Genomic DNA, 20,716 nt, shown 5'->3' on the forward strand with positions numbered 1-20,716 from the left:
AATTAGGTTTTTAATTAAGTTGCCTTGAACTTGTGGGCAGGTTAAATATAAAAAGAGAAGTGTCAGTGAGTCTGATAAGAAGCAAGTTTTTTTGTTATAAATTTTGTTAATTAGAATTTTGTTAAGGTTAATTGTTCGCTTAAATATTCTTCAATCATTATTTTGAACTTCACTGTTTGAATACAATGTTCCTACAACTGTCAAATTAGAAGCTGTTGTCAAAGTTAAACCAATTTCAACTTTTTTTTTCTCTGACATCTCTGTGGGTCTGTTCAACATTCATAAAGAAAACTAGACATAGGGTTAGTTCGATTCTCACTTCACCATTGTAAGACTTTTGTGCGATTTTAGTGACAGCCAATATCAAAGCAACTTTAAATGTTAGCCCAGTTTTGTTGTTCTACTTTTTATATTTTTCATTTTTCCATGTTGAATGTCCCGTCTTATGTTGATAACCATAAATTCTATTCTCTATATCTACTTTGTCAAGTAATTAGAATGCTCATTTTTGACTATTGTTTAAGGTTTTTCTTTTTAACAACTGTCAGTTAAACAAAAAAAACTCCCGCGATTCATACAAAAATACAATAAGCTTTAGGTTCCTACTCAAGTCACATTCTATTATAACTTTCTTTCAATTAATATGAGAACAACAGCGTGTTAACCTTTACACGCTGCTGATGTTGCCGACATGACTAGCAGTAATAATTATCTGTCAGATCTGTGTATACCACCTCTCTGCTTCTGCATTCATAATTTGAAAAAATGAAAAGTAAAGAAAATAAACGTCAAACAACCAAACAACGAGTCATAAAAATATACACAAAGTATTGATGATCAGATCATGTTTTGCAAATTCGCGCTCGCAAGTTGAAATACGAACATCGGATGTGGATGGATATGAGAATTGCAGTATAAATACAACTTACTGCTAACTAGGTTATTTGTAGTAGGTACACACCTTAAACAAGCAAACAATACTCATATCTCGAACCTTTAGTAACAAAAACTTCAACTGAAATTCGATACGCTTCATTACTCCATAATATTATGGTTGGAAATTAAATGAATGAATCAATCTTCTGTACACTTTAGGGGATTTTTTAGAGCTGAACAGATCTAATTATTTGGTATTATTTATGTTCCGAAATCAGTAGGAAATAAAGTGCTTACATAACCTAGGGAAATAAAGTTCAACGGAAACTGTCAGTTGGATTTGTAGTTAAATGATGAAAATAAAAAAAAGGGATCTTCGAAATATCATGTTTCGGACAGTAAATTTTCGAAGATGTAAACTTTTCGAAAAAAAAGTTAATTTTGAACTTTGGACTGAATAGATATACTGCGGTTAATATTTTCATAAATTAAAAACATTTGAAATATCAATCAGAATTCTAAAATAAACAATGGCCAACTCCCTCATTTAAATAAAATAATCCATTTTTGACCTGTGGCATGATGGTTAGTGCGTTGGACTGTCATGCAAGGGGTCTTGGGTTCAATCCCTGCCTGTGCCACCTTAATTTAAAAAAATTAATTTCGGGTATTGTCTCTTGAGAGGAATTGACAAATCCTTCAAGAGTAATTCTTGTCAAGAAAAAGTACTTTCTCGAATTCACCGTTCGGATTCGGCCTAAAATTGTAGGTCCCTTCCATTCCTGACAACAGTACTCGCACACAGGAATGGTTGAGAGTTGTAAGTCACTAGGCCCTGGTTCACAACGGACTGTTGCGCCACCCAATTTATTTATGTTATCCATTTTTGACAGCCAATGTATTGTTATACTGTCATTTCTGTGAAACTATTTGTGAAGTCTTTAAGAAATTAAGGGTGAAAGGGATTTTAAGTGCTTAACATTTATTTCCTCAGGGCTGCCATTAGCGTCCTAACTGGTTGGTTTGTATTGCATGTAGTAGTTTTTTATGACAGCTATTGTCAAAACTATTCTTTTTTTAAACCATTCATGACTTAAGGCCCAACTATAATAGACTTAACGGAACTTAAGCCAACTTAAGGGAACGGACGCAGAACGTCTATTATGGTTAGTGACATATAAGGCTGCGTATTGGTTCTTCCCCCCCCCCCCACCTTAGACTTAACCGAACCTAAGCCAACTTAAGGGAACGAACCAATACGCAGCCTTATGTCACTAACCATAATAGACGTTCTGCTCAGTTTCGTTAAATTTCGTTTACTTTCGCGCAATTACGCAAGAGCCATTTAATGGCTTACTTGAATCCATTATGGTTACTTTTAATTTTGACGATAACTTCTAATAACTTTTCGTTCGGTTTTGACATTAGCATACTTTCGGTTAAGTCTATTATAGTTGGGCCATTAGGCTGTTCACGAAAGTAACCTTCTTAGCGTTTCCTGTCAGAAATTAAAATCTAATTGGTGAATAGCGAGTGAATATGGTGAATATTGATTGATTTCAAAAGATTTAAAAGCGCCAAAAGTATTTTTTATAGAACGTGAAAATATTCTCATTCGGTGTATTAAAACCGTTATTTTTATCATAAAGGAGTTTTATTCAGACTCCTTGCAAAGTTTTTAGCTGTCAACTGATATCCAATTGGAACCTAATTTCAACCTCTTACTGTGAACGGACCCTTAAAAGATGAGCAATGACTCATATATATTAGTGTCAAAAAATCGAAAACTTAAGTTTTACCCAACGGATCTTCAGAAAATTAAGTTAACAAGCAGTTTTAGTAGAACTATTCTAGAAATATTTCGAGTTATTGATGGAAAGTTTAAGAGACGTTAGCTTTTGTTTTTTTTTCAATAAAAAGTATTTCATATGTGACAACCATTCCATTCACAAAAACTGACAGCTTGGATTTTATGCCAGTATAATGTCTGGGTCGTAAATTTTTTTTCTGATACGTCACGTCAAATGTCAAAACCACTGGACAACTGTCTGAGTTTGACAAATAATGATTTTTAGTTCCACATCTATTTAAGCTGCTTTTTTTATCGAATAGGTGTTTACTCATAATTTTTCGAACTTTAATCATCTAGATGTGTTTATGTCATTAAAAATGATCTCACGCCATTGGTGAATCTTATTGTCTCCATGGAGATAACTGCGCCGTACATCACGAACAAATTAGCACAATATTCATAACAAATCTAAACCAACACACTTTCAGCTCACCTGTTATTATTAGGCTACTTAGACTCCAAATCCATTTCTCGGAGCCTGTAGTTATAATACGGGTATATATAAATTGTCGATGATCCTAACCAACAATTTTGAATATAATGCCTTGCTTGTTAAAGCTCACCTTCCCACCTTACCAAAATGACTAAGTAAGTACATTATACATTTTTGAAGACAGTGCGATTCTCTGGCGTGACCACAATAAACGTAAAACATCATTAAATGAAATAGTGAAACCATTGTCAAGACAAATCGTTTCTTTTCATTTTTTTCTAGCTTTGTTCATTTATGAGAAGGCCGCTGCAAAATTACACGCTGCATCGCATCGGCCGCGTCGGTCGGTCGGTCAGGCCTTTTAAATAACGACTATCACGCGGATTCACTGAGTGACCACTTGCACTTGAATTTGTTATTATTTTTATAATAAACACAACTTCAAAAACAACAATAATAACTAAGACTTTTATAAGATAGGTAAATGATTATACTTTATGAAGTTAAAGCTGAGAATTAATTTAAGTTGTTGTAAATTGTTACCGGCGGGGCTTGAAAAATAGAAAAAAAAACAGTTCCCATGTAGGTCAGTTGGTGTTGTTCGGTCGGTGGATTTATAATTGGACGCGTGGGGACTTAATATGGGCGGTGAAGTTGGTGCGGAGAATACATTAGGTATAAATATAAATAGAAAAACAACCCGCGCACTTAGAAAAGCAGATGCGGATGCTGTGTGTGAAAAACGAATAGAAAAATAAATTGAAAACCATTATTTTTTCCTTTATGAAGGTGGAAGTTCGCTTGAACTCTATAATTAATGGAAATTAATTTTCTATTTTTTTTTTTGCTTTCAAAGCTATGAAATGCATCAAAGAGCCAGAGGGTCAGAAAGGGGGTCGATTATTTTAGATTGTTATTTTCGTTAGGGAAAAATTAGATCTCGTTAAAAGCAGACATTTTGTATTCAAAGAAGGCTTAACAGAATGTACTTTGACGTTGGCTTTAATGGAGTGATTCTCATAATTTTATATGTTTAGGCAATTAATTGAAAAAAAAAATTGTAAGGATTTGGCAACTTCTACTTTTAATTATTTAAAGGTTAAATTAATCCAAAACTTAGTTCTTACTAAAATACAAATTCAATTTCTATTAAAAACGATAAATGTGAACTCGTCTAAATAGTGACAGTTCAAATCAAACATACCCAAATCTGAACAATGTGTCATATAATTCCTAATGTCATAAACTTAGGGGACAGTTGCATTTAGCATATCACTGAAAGTTAAAGTAACGATCTGATTCAAGTTAAGCATTAGATGTTTAAAAAAAATGGAATGATATTTAAAAAAAGAGTCCATAGGTATACACCTTAAACTCAGAATTGGACATCTAGCCCCCTAAGGTCTTGTTTGCTTACAGTATTTTTCCAAATATGATCGAAACCAAAATGGTGATAGGGAAATGCATACTTTGAGACAACAATAGTAGAATAATTTTATCGAATCAGCTGATTTCATACATTTTTCCCATAGAACTAAAACCTAACATTCCGTAAACAAACTAGCCCTAAAATTCCAACTCTAATGGACCTTATCAACCTTAAGCCATCGCATACTCCAATACATTGTTGTATAAATAAGTAACCATAATAGACGTTCTACTTAGATTTGTAAAGTTTCGTTCACTTTCGCCAAATAAACAAGTAAAATGGCTTAAACTAAAGTAAATGTCAAATTCTAAACGCGTTGCAACTCAATTCTAGGTTCACATATTGTAGAATTTTATTAATATTTATATCCCTTGTCAATTTTGTTTGTGACTTTAGCTATAAGCAAATACAAAACCAAATGTGTAATATATAAAACAATCAAATGCAATCAAGACCTTTATAATTTTTTTGTGAAATTCTTGTGTAGATAACAATTGGTCATTGTCCAGTTGTCCAAAAAGAATGTAGGAAACTTTTCAACTGGGCCGAAGCCGCAAGACTAGCCTCTTACTGGGACTCTTACAAAGAATCCCTAAGAATCTACAAGAAGACACTAAGGAAATCTAAGCGATCTTCTTGGCAATCCTTTTGTGGCACGATAGAAGAAACTTCTGAACTCTCTAGCTTACGGAAAATTCTTTCAACTAGTCCAGCTATCAGCATGTAGAGAAGTTAAAGTTGTTTTTATACCAAAAGAAGGTAAATACTCCCAAGGCGATATTAAGGATCTACGACCTATAAGTCTATCATCGTTCCTTCTTAAGACCTCGGAAAGTTTGATTGATATACATTTAAAGGCAAGTATCGATACAAGACTTCTGTATTCGTCTAAACATGCCTACTGTAAAAGGTAGGAAATAGCGTTACACACTTTAGTACGCACCGTTGAATATTCCCTTCATCATAAAGAGTTCACTATGGTTGTTTTCCTTGACATCGAAGGTGCCTTTAACAACGTGGACACATCTGCAATCACATCTGCACTAACATCTCTAAATGTAGAGAGTTCGCTTCGGGAGTTAATTTATTTAATGCTTAATGCTTGCAGAATAATTAACTCAAAACTGGGCAACTCTTCTGGCAGACGATTCGTTAGTAGAGGGACACCACAAGGTGGTGTTCTATCCCCTCTCCTCTGGAACCTGGTAGTGAATGAAATCCTAACTAGTCTGGATGCGGAGGGTTTCAGAGTGATAACCTATGCAGACGACGTATTGGGTGTCCAACGTTCAACTTGCCTATGTATAAGCGGATCGCTTCGCACGACCCTATCTGCGGCACTGGACACCTTACTCTACCTAACACCTCTTGATATATTTAGCGAACATATAGCTACAAGCTCTGCCATTCGCCTCAAAGCTTCGCCGCAGTGGACTAACAACAACATTGGCCACTCCGTAATTCTTAGGTATTTAGAATCAATTCCAAACCACACAGCACCATCCTCCAACTGCAATTCGACAGAAATTTCCAGACTTCTACACCTCCCAGATCTTTTTGGGAGGATAGGACATTCCTGGAAGATGAGTCTATACAGATGGGTCAAAAATAAAAGAAGGGGTTGGTGGAGGTGTGTACTCTGAACCACTGAAATTAAGTCTCTCATTCTTCCTATCCAATCATTGTAGTGTGTTCCAGGCGGAACTTTTGGCGATAAAGGAAGTCTTGTCCCGGTTTAAAGAAGACGTGATATCTCTGTCTCTACAAACTCTATAACAGTTCATAACTGTCGATCATCTCTAATGGAGATGGCACAGCAGTTAAATATTCACCTTTTCTGGGTGCCGGGCCATAGAGACATTCCAGGTAACTGTAAGGAAGATGAACTCGACTGGAACGGTACAGTACTGCCCATCCTACCACGTTTGGCAAGTACTGGCATACCAATCGCTACTTGTAAACTGCTGCTAATGCAAGACGCTGTGAGGAGGGCAGGCAACAAGTGAAACAACATAACAACGTGTCAACTAACAAACAACATCTGCCAACACTGGATTTAAAACGTTCAAGGTGCTTGCTCTCTCTAAGCAGATCGCATAAAAGCTCGATAATAGGTGTCATAACCGGACACTGTCTAATAGGAAAGCACGCCACGAGACTAGGCGTATTCTCAAATGACTTTTTCAGAAGCTGTATGGAAGAGGAAGAGGAAGAAACGGTTCTTCATCTTCTCTGCACATGCCCTGCTCTAGCTCGAAAACGCAGGAATTACCTAGGAGAATTCTTCTTTAACGATCTAAACGATCTAAATCATATCGGTATAATCAGCCTCTTACATTTCGTAAGGGACTCAAGCTAGTTCCATTGAGCTTAGGAGGAAGCCTCAAGATTCATGTGGTATCACAATGGGCCATTAAACTGGCCTAAGTGTGTCCGTTTCCATCTGGATAGCCACTATAACCTAACCTAACCAGTTCCTTGATCTTTAAGAACTTGAATAAAAAGATACCATTGGTCTTTCTATCGCCATTTATAGGACAAACACTACTTTTGAGCTTGTTTTGTTCTTTTAAATTTATGTTTGTATTATAGTTTAGAGTCTTGAATGCAGAAAACATATAATTTTTTTTAACCTATGGAGATTAGTTTTGTAATACATTTTTCAAAATACAAAACAATTAACCAAATAACCTTTCGACAATAAAGTTTTGTATCAATAAAATCGAATTGTGATAGTTTAAAAGTAACATAAATCCATTATGGCTACATTTTGCCTTAACGATAATTTTTAAAAATGTTTCGTTCAATTTTGACAGTAGCTTAAGCTGGGTTAAGTCAATTTAAGTTGGGCCTTATACACAAAGTGCTCTCCACAACACTTAGTCCGCCTCTGATTTGCCATAAATCACATTTATGCATAAAGTTGCAGATAAAGAGTTTAAATTGTAAATTAAAATAATGAAAAAGATAAAATTCATGTAAACGTCAACGTTAACAATCATAAATCATATAACGTACATAAATTTTGAACTTTAGTTTAATTTACGTGGAGTCGACCATTTATTTTTATATTTTAAACATTTAAATGGTTGTAATGTTAGCACGTCATATCTATAGCTTTTAAGGGCAGTCAATTTGAATTTGTGTAATTTTTGAGTGCCAATTTATAGTTATTCTATAAAGTGTGCTAGTATTAGTATTGTGTAAAAACATGAATGCCATGCAATTAAGTTCGAACTAAAATATAAAATTTCAAAAACAATTTCCGTCAAATGTCTTAAACATTTTGAATTCTTAATTATTGAAATCAATTAAGACACATTTTTACTTTTTTTCTTTGAACAAATGTAAATTTTCTTTGACAGATTTCAAAATTCAAAAATGTACTAGAATCAACTCATGGCGAGCGAAACTTCATTGAAACCCAAGTTCAATAGTGGTTTAAGGTTGACATGAACAGAAAAAGTCAATTTCGTGTTTTGTTGGAAAATCTATCAAAAGTATAGTAGGATTTTACACGAATAACAAAAACAATATCCGTAGTATAAATAATACCGATAAAAATTAAAGTAGAATCTAACTACGGATAGGTTTTTGACATTTATACGTGTCTCGAATGGATCTCATGTGATTTCGTTCTCAAATGTTGGTATGATTGATATTATTAAGTTTTGTTGATGAAAATTTAGTAACTAGGCTTATTTTGCAAGAATAGAAAAGATAAATCTAATGAAGGTTTTTTTAGTAACTTTTCCGTGCTTGTTATAATATTTTCAGTAGTAAGGTAGAATATAAGACACCATATCTCTGTAAATTGTGCAATCTAGGTTTAAATTATAAGAATTTCAGTTACAATAAAGATCTATCTATCGATCTAAAAAGAAAATATAATTAAGTTTAAGCCAAAGGTTTATCTCAGTTTAGATTAAATAAATCTTTTTGGTGTTCCCACCGCACAAGAAGATTTAAAAATGATTAAGTTTGACAGCATTTTCTTAAATGCAAATGGTGTTTCGATGTTTCTTATGAAGTGCAAGTGAGATAGTTTGATTCGTGTTAAACAATGAGGAAGTGAATAGTTCAGCAACATATAAGAATACGCTAGCAACTCTATGTGATTTTTTTGTGTATTTGTTAAAAAAGGAACTCTATTTTTTGTTCAAAAACATGCAAATAAACTGACCATAATGCATTATTTGTAAAACCAACTCCTCCAAACAGATTTTTTCCCAAATTTCATCAAGCTCATTTCAACTCGATTCAGTTTTATAAAGAATTGAGACAAGCTTCAAGCTCGCTTCAATACCACATGTTAATGTAGTAGTCTACGAACAAACCCCCTTCTTGATGTTTTTATTTTATGTCAAAGCTGCAATTGTAAAATGAACTATTTTTATAGAATCTCAATTTCCAGATGTTTTCTAACCATCTGTTCTTGAAAATTGTCCATTTTATTAGTTTTGGTTTGTTTTTTTTTTGCTGAAGTAAATTTTGACTTTTGGTTTTCACAAAACTTTCTTCTATTTGTGTGTTTTTTATTATTATTCTAACAGATCTTCTTTAAGTTGTACCAATTTTTAAATACAAAAATCTGGCTACTGCCGATGCGTTTTCTTGGGAATTTTCTACTTAACTTGCCAAAAAAACACGGGTATCGTTTAAATTTGAGTTTGTTGAGTAAGTTCACCAAATTTGAACCACGGTTCAAATATTGAACTAGAATTGTTCAACTGGTCCTAAAGCATCTTGCACATGAGCTACAAACTACGAACTGTGGATGTTTGCATATTTTGACTTTTCTTTCACGTAGGCTTTATTTCTATTCACGAATTGAATAACCCTTTTCTCAATTTTCTTCTCAACCATGATCTTTTATACAAAAACAAAACAAGAATGGTATAGTATTGGGGTTATGTAGTGCGCGAACAAATTATTCATTGCAGTGTGGATGGTATGTGGAACGCGAATAGAATTTGACAGTTCGTTGCTACCAAACTGTTTTTTACAAAATTTTCTTGTTTTAAAGAACAAAATGCAAATTTTACTATCCTAACAGTAATGTCAATTGGTTTCTTATAATTTAAATGTATTTTTGTTTGAAATTGACTTCTTGAAATGTGTAAAAGCATGTTTGTTCGTCCATTCGTTGTTCGCTCTCATGTGCAAGGCCCTTAAGAGTATTAAATCTCAGATAATCCACTATGTATATAAGAACAATGTTTCTCTGAAATTTCCATTAACCAAATTTGGATGTGCTCATTTTTTTAAAATTTAAACCTAAATAAATAATTAAATGTTTATTGTTTTTGGATGACTGCTTTGCTAAACTTAAAAATGAACTAAATGTTTCCTCATTAGTTTGACATTCATAAAGTTTGGATTATCCAAATTAAATCACGTCTTACAACATGACTTCAAACAAACATATACCACGTATCTATGTTGAAATTTTCTGAAGCCATGGCCCATGAAAAATGTCAAATATGTAAACACATGCAAACCTTGATAGAACCACTATGTATATATTGTTTCGAAAATTGATCAAGGAGCTATTTTTCCAGATTGCCAAATGTCAAAAGTTGAGAGCTTCAAATGTGACAGCTGCCCAAATATCGGGCTATTCAGAGTAAAATCTTGTATAGCTCTTTTATTAAAAAGCCCTATAAAATAGAAAGCAATTTTCTTTTATGACCTTAAAAGTGCGGCTTGCAAGTACACCAAACATAATATATAAATCCACACAGTGAGTGAGTATGTACTCACATAAAGTGAAGCATGCCACTTTTTTTGTTGCTGCAACAAAAATATCCATTGTTAAGAAATGTCATTCAATGTTTTGATGTCATAGTAATAATTATTATTTATTTCAACAAACATAATGCACGAACATATGAATAAGTATTGTGTATAAAGGCAACTTCCATAGAATAATTATAATAAATTGAAGTTAGTATAGCATAACAATTCATTTAAAATGAAAATCTACGCAAACCAATTAATATTAGTTAAACACACTTTAGCCAATTAAAATAAATAAAAATACAAACATAAATAAAAAGAATTGAAAGCTTTTAACAGCCGAATGATTTTTTGTTTAAGTTTCATGAATGAGGAGGAGTAACCCTAAAAGGTTTTTTAATAAATTGTTTTTGGATTGTTGGCGTTAGTAATATTTTATTGGCGTTGAATTTTAATTATATGAATATAATTTAAACACAAAAACAAATTCCTAAATGATTTTATTTTGAAAGCAATGGAGATACTGTGTGCATAGGAAATTGTGTATAAGGCTTAATTATTTTTTGGAAGTTCATATTTGTCTTAATTATTTTCATTTTGAAATAATACTTTCCAGCAAAAACTTGTTTATGCGAACTCTGTGTTAGTAAATAAAAATACAAGGTTTAATTTCTTATACCTCACTGTTTGGGCAGCTGTCACTTTTAAATCTGTCATCTTTTGACACAAGTATAAACTACGCCATTACTGAAATTGCAACAATACACAGTAGAAAACACATTGAAATTCTTAAATCACAGTTCACAGTTCGCAATTTGGAGATTTGAAAACAAAAATTTCTGACCGTGTGACAACTGTCATCCAAGATGTTGTGATTTAACACCCTTGTTAAGCGAGCTTGGCACCACTTCTTTTAATAATAATAATCGATCTCAAAGTAAAGCGGTGCAAACCTATTAACAAATATCAGAATGTCTCTTTCCCAAACACCCTACATGCGGAAGTAGAAGTAGTCGCAAGAGGCAACATACAAAAAAAAAAAACAAGAATCCACTCCGTGTGGTCATTTGGTTTTAAGTTCCTGGGTCAGTTTGGATTTTGTTTGCGTGCAGACCCAAATCATGACGCAAAACTCTCTGAAACAGACCAAGTTCTTGTAAACGACTCGGAATTGACAACCTCGGATTCTGCTTTGGTAAACTGTTCGAATTGAATAAAACAATCATCTAGTACTTTTTCTATTTATAGAGTAGATTTGCCGAGTCTCGAAATATTTCTTATGAGATTTGTCAAGCAAAAATACAAAAAAAAAAAAAACAAATCACAAAGGGCCTTACCAATAATCAAATTTAGTGACGACTTAATGGCTGAAACACATACACGCTTCAGCTTCGACTTCGCCTACGTTTACGAGTTCAACCATAGGAATTCAATGCATGCGATCACAATGGAGCTTCGACCTCACGTTTCGTTTGACAATCGTAAGGAAAAGAACGTAATGTAACGTAATGTTATTCCAAACGGAAGCTCTAGTTCAATTATCTTAACATTTGCTTTGTCTGACAGCTCAACAGCTGTAAAAAAAATGTCAACAAACAAAATATTTGCTCTTTGGAGGGATGAAATAATAGAAATGTCATGCAAAGCAACCTCAAAGCAGGCCTACCGCAACGCAGACGAAGCCAAAGCTGAAGCGTGTTTGTGATTCAGCCATAAATACTTAAGTGAACTCTAAATAATGAACCATACCAATAATCAATTAAATAGTCAGCTTAACGCTAAACGTCACTCTAAATTTTAGATTAGAGACACGCATGTTTAACTTCGTGATGTAAGTGCAAACGTCATGTTTGTGCTGTCATTCTGACAGTTGGTAGCATAAGAAATGTTTCGTATGTTTCTTTTATCTGTTGCAAATTTATTTTTGGCCGTGACCGTGAGCTCATAAAAACTAACAAAACTAAAAAAGGTAATTAAAATAAACAAATAGATTAATTTCTTTTTATTTAAATATATTATGTAAGTAACATTTCAATTTATTTCAGAGTAAATTGTTATTCCAATGGCAACAAAGCGAAGTCAGTCCTTTAACTGGACACGAGCAATGAAGGAGTTGCTGGTTGAAGCAGTGAAGCCGTTTTCTATGACAGTGGAGAGTAAACTCCACGATGGAAAAACACTCAAAGCTAAATTTGAAGCTTGGCAAAGCATTGAGGAAATGTTCAATGCCACTGGCTATTGCCTTACAGCCAAACAAATAAGAGAGCAATGGAATCGGCTAAAAATGCAAGCCAGGAGCAAAATAAGTGCGTTCAGTCGGTCTCAAAAGGGAACTGAGGGGGGAACAACCCCCAAAGAACTTTCGGAGATCGGCATTGAAATATCTGCAATGTCGCTGATGCAACAAATACACAAAAGAAATCTGACATTTTTTGGATTCGGATACGTATTTGTTAGCATCCTGAACGTGGGGAATGTCATTTCGACAGCAGCTGTCTGTTTGGCAACAAATGTAGTAGATAATGTAATAGAGCACAGTTTAGTTAAAGACGTGTTTAATTTGGTTATTGGTTAACACACAAATAAACTCGTCCCTAAAATTTAATTTGGCGTTTATCTAAACGCTTGTTCATTCAATAATTATTGGTAAGGCCCAATGACGAAAAAAAAATTTAAATTGAAATTCAGTCATTATTATCACTTAAGAACTATCGTAATGCCTTTTTTTACATTCACTGCTTTGCAAATGCCACATCTCTCTTTTTAATTCAAAGCTTAGAAAGTTTAAATTTGTCTTCAAGTCACACGAATTCCACCATAATTTCAAATTGCTTTTGTTTGGTATGCACATTTTTTGCTGATGATTCCCTGTAATGGAATTTATTTGCTTAAATTTTGAATAAAATTATTATTTCCTTACTTATATTTTATCTATTTCAAACAACTTAACACAATTTTCCTTTTGTGTAGTTTAAAAACGACATTCGAACCCCTCTTGGTGTAGAAACACAGTTTTCGTTTTCGAACGCTAATGACATTCGGAAACGCATTGCCAGATACGAAAAATCCGAATGTGGATTTGTCTTTCCGTAAGTACTAGATTTCTTATCCGCATTAAAAATAGAGAGTACAAAATATTCGTTTTCGAAAATATTTGCTTTCGAAATGCGTTACATAGTAGGGCCCCTGCACTTTTTCATGAACAGCGGCAATGTTTTCGGAAGATCTTGCGTTTCGTTGACGTACGGGTGTTGGCTGATTATTTACGTAGTCGGTGGACTTACAAACGTTGAATAGTGGACTTTAAAGAACGACGGTAGACCATGTACCCCTTAAATAGGGGGCAATGCGCACATCGTTGCTAGAGAATGTCCGTTTTGATAGCAGAGTTTTATCATTAGAACGTGTTGCTCGACGTTGTAATAATGATGACGAAAAACATATTTTGACAGAAAGTAAAAGAAACAATATGTCCGCCACTAGCTGTCAAAATCAACCCGTGCCTATTAGGAAACACTTTACATGCACTCGAACAATTTTAATACATGTTTTGAAAATAACAACAGGCCAAACCAATTATCTCATATGCAGCTGACCTTAAAATAATATATTCAGTCTTGTAATCTTACTGGTTTTGAGCCATCTAATTATTAAATTGCATTTTACAGATCTTACTTAAGACAATAGATGACAAAATAAATTTTCACCAATTTATTTTTACATAAAATTAACTTACGGGTCAAAAACCGCAAATATCAAAACCTAAAAAGACATATAGTTTGACGTAATCAAAAGATCAAGGCCGTCTATTTCCGAATTTGCATATATTTTTCTCATATCAAAAGACGCTGATCTTCTTCTTCTTTCTACAAAATTATGGCCACAATACAAAACCCGGTTACAAAATCATCTCCGCCCAATAAACATGCTTTTATGTCTATTTTCTTAAACTTAAAGCTACAACAGCTGTCAAGTATGAATTCCCATCATATCGAGAGTGTGTCTTCAGAAACTTTTATAAATTTGCATTTTAAAACTATAAATAACAAAGCCTGCGTTTTGTCGTGGCTGTTTTATCGTTTGTTATTTAAATCTTTATAACCTTGATAAAAAGAAGATAATTTGCCTCTGTTCATATTTCTACTAGACAGAAAGAAATGAATAGTTTAAAATTATAGTTTAACTAAATCTATCTGTCAGTTAGCCTACGACAGACGAAATTCCAACATCTAAGCAACAACTTTATCGCATCTTTGCAGCTTGAAGTAGAAAACGCCATTTTAATAGAAAGCAGTAAATGAAAGTGAAACTGAAACCTATCATATTGATTCTTTTTCTGTCATCCCAGCTGTATTGACCTTCATTTTGCTCTATCAGTTCTCGAAAACTGCTCTGCTGAAGGTATCTTTATACCTGTGTTGTACCTGCATCTATATACAACTTATACTTGGAGAATAAGTCGAGACAAGTTTTATAGTTTATTTTATACTTTTTGTATCGACTTTTGGATTGTTGTTACTCCTGTTCCTCACGAGATGCTTGTTGGTCTGGTTAACTTTATATATTTTTATTTTATGCGTTCTACGACGGAACGGATATTTACCTACCGCGCTACCAGTTTGGTGATTAAATTTATATTGCTTGCAACTTTTAAGGAAATTCAGATCGGTCTATCTACGAGTATAGTATAAGTGCCTGACTAGTAGGTATATTAAATTGTGCATTTATCAAACTAGTTTCTTTGATACGCGATCAGCCCTTTGTTTGGTGTCTTTATTTATGTTGGTCAATTTTGAATTGGCAAATACAGAATGCATTCAATTTATAGCGGTCTCCATAGTTTAAATTTAGAGTTCTTTTTTAGTATTTAGTTCTGTTAGAAAATGACGGCAAATGGCATTTCACTTTGACATTAACGCTGACATTTTTGATATCAATGTTTGCGTTCATTGTCGTGTTGGATAGCTTAATTAACAATTGTTCTTGTGTCACAAAAAAATGCTCAAGTGTCATTTGTTAAAATTTAAGAAAATCATAAAGAAGTTTTTGATCTGTTAAACTAACACTATCAAAAATAAAAAATGTATTCTTTAACTTTATTTCATTGGTTTGTCCCTAGCCAAATAAAAGTTATTACTTAATTGTGCACAAGTCATACCCTTTGACAATTCAGCTATAAAGCTGAGTTGTGGACTTTTGCAATTCTTAAGTAATTAACACTTTCAAAATATGTTGAACGATGTGATGACGTCATATTTTTGCAAATCGTAACAATTTTAACGTTAAGGCCTCTTTCACACGAGACGGTTTCGTCCGTACTGTAAAAATCCGTACGGTTTTTATCCGTACGGACTTTGTTTTCACACATAACGTATTTTCTCCATGAATCGTCTACTTTTGGTTATACTTTAGATATTTTTCTTTAGTACAAGTGACCACAAAAACTTTTGTGAATGCGTTCGCGTAGTAACGTACGCCACTGATATATTTTAGTCGTTGAGACAGCTGTTTTAAATCTTCCGTACGGAAAAAAACTAGTCTCCGTCCAGTGTGAAAGCTTTAGTTAATTTTATTAGTTTACTATCAATGGCTCACGGATGAAAACCGTACGGACGAAACCGTCTCGTGAGAAAGACGCCTAAGGATTGGAAATAGTTAACAACAGTTAGAAAAAGAACAGACACCACCTGTTTTGGAATAGCTCTTTGAGGTCAACTATTTGGATTAGTTGTTCTTTTACAAGTAACACGCACGTACAGATATAGTTAACCGAAAACCTTGCATGTATTATCGTGAATACAGCTACTGTGATTTGCTCCGATTTAAAATGTTAGAAATTTCAAACAAACAGAACCAAAATGAAAGATATAATAAAATGTTGCCATCTCATTTCTCCTTATTGTTTAATATTGTGTCATTCACAATCAATCGTTGAAAAAATCCAGTACTTCAAGTTACAAAATTTTTAGAAATTACTTGGATTATATGGTTATTTTTTTTCATAAGCTCAAGACGCTCAGGCAATCAATTCCACACGAGGCCGTGAGTGCAATAGTGGTCTAACTTTATTCTTCGTTATTTCCATCAGAGGTAAACTAATTATTAGAGGTTAGCTTTGAACCGCACTTATTTTTGTATCTTTTATTTTTAACTTCCCATAGGAAGTTATTGTAATGGGCCCGATTTGTCAAATTGAAAATTTTGACATATCTCGACGTTTCAAGGTCCCTAGAGTCGATATAAAATATTTTAAGAAAGATGTCCGTACGTCCGTACGATCGCGACGTTTTTTTCGTCGTCCATAGCTCAAGAACTAGAAAAGATGTCAACTTCAAATAAATTTTATTATACAGATAATAAGGCAGAAAGATGCAGAAAGGGCTCTCAAAAGAATTTCGTGGGTGGTTTTTTTAAAAATAAAAGATGCAAATTTTAGTTAACCCTAAATAACTTACTAACCAATGACGCAAGAGACTTGAATGAAATTATATATTATATATTGTAACGTGATATAAAATCAGTATATTTTTGGAAAAAAAATCCAATTAGCGGTTTTTTTTATAAATCAAAAAGACTAAAAAGAAATTTGTCACCTCGAAAATTTTACGAATACGAAATGATTTTATCTCCAAAACAGTTTTGTGCAACGAAAAAAAAACGTTTTTAAGAATAATTCAACTGACAAACTTTTAAGCCAGACAAATCGACAGACGGTATATGAAGTTGTCAGTGTGGGTCGCTTCCCAGCCTCTTTTTTTAACTTTTATAAGCCAAATGCCTTTAATTTGGACATGAATTGACTGAACCATTTCCAACCTATATTAGTTAAAAAAAAATCTTAAAGGCGCTTGAAGGCAAATGTCTAAATTATATTTTTTGTAAGCAAATTGTTCAAATGGTAGACATGTGCATTCAAGAGGACACAAGCGTCCACAGGTTTTTCTCAAAACCCACCTCTGTCTATCAACTTCTACTCTCTCCTCCCCGCGGTGAACATCGGGTGCCTAGTATCTCAACTGGAGATTGGGTTCTAAAGGTGTTTCCACTAAGGCACCTCTCCTTATCTAGACGGCAACGGAAGAATTCTCGAGATGGAATCAACGGTGGCGTCTACAGTTCCAGTAAGAACTACTTAGTGAACACCTTAAAGGGCTTCTTTGACATATTCGAACTCCAGGCCTGTAAAAAGCGGTTCATCCGGCTCCCCGTCCTAAGAGTTATACTAAGGATTTGGCCCTTTGGGGGTTGCGCCGTTTTGGGTGATTTCCTGGCCACGTAAAAATTACCAACAAGGCTTGGATACGGGCGGAGTCACTGTTGACAACCCACACAAAGGAAATAAGTACAACGAACTTCGGATCTGTATGTGGAATGTTAGGTTCCTTAACAGACCCGAACAATAAACGGAAGCTCTAAACTGCTGCGAGGTAGATAATACCGCCATCCAAGAAGTACTAAAAGAGAACAAAGACAGCGTCTATTTGGGTGTGGATTTGTTGTTGGAACTAGACCCGAGTCAAAACAGTTTTGAGTTTCAACAGTGTGAGCGAGCGCATCACAACAATTCGCCAAAATAAGCATAATATGCGAGCATGCCCCAACAGAGGAGAACGATGAAGACACCTAAGACATATTCTTCGAGCTCTTGGACAAAACATATGAGCAGTGCCGCGGCTACGACATTAAAATTGTCTTGGGAGATTTTCATGCCAAGATAGGAAGAGAAGACATCTTTGGTGGCATAATCGGGAGATACAGCCAACACCACACCACCTCCGACAACGGATTCAGGCTCATAGATTTTGCTACAGGCGAAACGTTCTGGAAGGTAGTACGCAGTTCACACATCTCAATATCCACACGGGGACATAGAAATCTCCTCATCAATCAACCGTTAACCAGATTGACCACATTGCGATCGACGCACGACACTTCTCCAGTATTCAGGATATCGGAACATTCCAAGAGGCCAACATTGACTCGGACCACAACCTCGTTGAAGACAAGGTACGGCTACGGATATCCTGATCCAAGCCAAAACAAGGAAGTACTGTGAGAAGATTCGACCTTAGACGACTACAATCACAAGAGACTGCCATGTCATTTTCCGATCGAGTTTCTTATAACCTCTTAAGGAGTAATATGCTGCCTGCATTAAGCATTGAAAACCAGTGGCAGCATTGCCTTGCAGAGATTCTGCCTCTGAAGTGCTAGGTTTCACACGGCCACCACAGCGAAACCCCTGGTTTGATGACGAATGCCGGCCAGCGCACTCAGCGAAACAAGAAGCATACAAAACTTCGCTGCACAAAAGGACCAGAGCTCTACAAGCAGAAGAGGAGAGAGGAACACCGGCTTCTTAGATGAAAAAAAAGAGAGCATGAGAAACATGTTATCGAGGAGATAGAGGGATGTCACAACAGGAATTAGGTTCGTAAATGTAAATAAAAGGTAAAAAAACAAACCTCCCAAGGGTACCAGCCACGAACCGAAACCTGTAAAGACGATCAGGGGAACATCGTAGTAGAATTGCAGTCGATGCTGAGAATATGGAAAGACCACTCCTATAATTTATATAACGACGATGACGAACCGAATTCCTCTTAAAGGGAGATAGAAACACTCAACCTAGGCGACGCAGATCAACAATTCCGCCTACCCGACCTTGATGAAGTGAAGATAGCTATATCTAAACTTAAGTCAAGCATGCCCGATGAATGGAATTTCAGCATAGTATGCCCGATACATAAGAAAGGAGATGTATGCGCCAACTACAGCGGCATCAGTCTCCTTAAAATTGCGTATAAGATCCTCTCTGCCGTATTATGTGAAAGTCTGAAGCCGTTCAACAACCTGATAGGTCCGTATCAGTGTGGCTTCAGACCAGGAAAGTCCACCATCGACCAAATATTCGCACTACGGCAGATCTTGGAAAAAACCAAGGAGCTTCAAATCGATACCCACCATCTCTTTACTTAAAGAGCCGCATATGACAGCATCTATAGGGAAGAGCTCTACAGAGCAATTTCTAGTTTTGGCATCCCTGTGAAACTTATCCGTTTGTGCAGAATGATGATGGAGAATGCACGCTGCTCTATCAAGGTCGGAGAAGATCTCACCGATGCATTTTATGTCAACAAATGTTGCAGACAAGGCGATGCACTGTCATGCGACTTCTTCAACATAGTTCTCTAAAGAATTGTGCAAAACTCAACCGTCAACCAAGCGGCACAATCTTCCAAAGGTCAATCCAATTGCTCAGACACGCAGATGATATTGACATAATTGGAAGATTTAAGCGTGATGTCAGTAGAGCGTTTTTGAGCATTGCGACGGAAGCGAAGAAGATGGGTTTAGTGGTCAATGAGGGCGAAACCAAGTATATGCTATCATCAAAAAAGGACACTGAACAACGATGTCTTGGACAAAACGTCACCATTGACAGCTATAACTTTGTCTACCTGGGCACCGCTATTAACACAGACAATGATACCAACGCTGAAACGAAGTCTTGCGAATCACTGCTTCTTTGGACTTAGAAGGCAATTGAGAAGTAAAGTCCTTTCTCGAGCATCTAAAATCACCATCTATAAGACACTCATAATCAACATCTCGGTTCTCATTTATGGCGCTGAGGCCTGGACCCTGTCAAAGAAAGATGAGAACGTCTTAGGATGCATCGAGAGAAAAATTCTTCGGGTGATTTTTGGAACCGTACGCATAGATGGAGGATAAGATATAACGACGAACTGAACGGGTTGTACAGCGACTCTGACCTAGTTAGCAGAATTAAAGTCCAATGGCTTAGATGGCTAGGTCATGTAGAGCGGATGGACATCAACGCTCCAGCCAGGAAGGTCTTCGAATCCAATCCCGAGAGACGGCGCAGTAGAGGAAGACTGCGACTCAGGTGGCGTACCCAGGTGGGAGAGGACCTCAACAAACTTGGCGTTCGAAACTGGAAACAGCAGTATTCAAAAAACAAAAACATTTGTCTTCAAAAATTATGACACATTTTACTATTAATAATTATATATTGTGTTTGACGGTTAGTAGTGAAAACAATGTTTTCTGGCTTTTAACGTATAGGCTCTGTCTTAAAGCCATCGATTTAGATTTACGGGACCTTGAAAAGTCAAGAAATGTCAAAAATTCTTATTTGACAAATCGGAGCGATTTGAATACCTTCCAATGGAAATCTAAAAAACATAAACTAATTTTAAAAAGGACTTCATTACTATCATTAAAAAAAGAATTCTTAGTTATAATAACTTTATGTAAATAATGAATAAATAATGCATACACTTAAAACCAAGAACTTTAAATAAACTTCAATTAAGTTCCTCGTATCTAGAGGTTATTTAGTGTTTAGTGCCTTACTACCGCT

The 20,716-nt window shown here is 35.0% G+C and overlaps 1 protein-coding gene across 4 annotated transcripts in view; it reads right to left on the minus strand.

Moving 5' to 3' along the window:
* Positions 1-20,716, minus strand: part of LOC129944028 (SH3 and F-BAR domain-containing protein DDB_G0274695) — a 121,742-nt gene that overhangs the window by 71,325 nt on the left and 29,701 nt on the right. The window lies entirely within an intron of this gene.

This window comes from Eupeodes corollae, chromosome 2, assembly GCF_945859685.1.
Source record: "Eupeodes corollae chromosome 2, idEupCoro1.1, whole genome shotgun sequence".
NCBI lineage: Eukaryota > Metazoa > Arthropoda > Insecta > Diptera > Syrphidae > Eupeodes > Eupeodes corollae.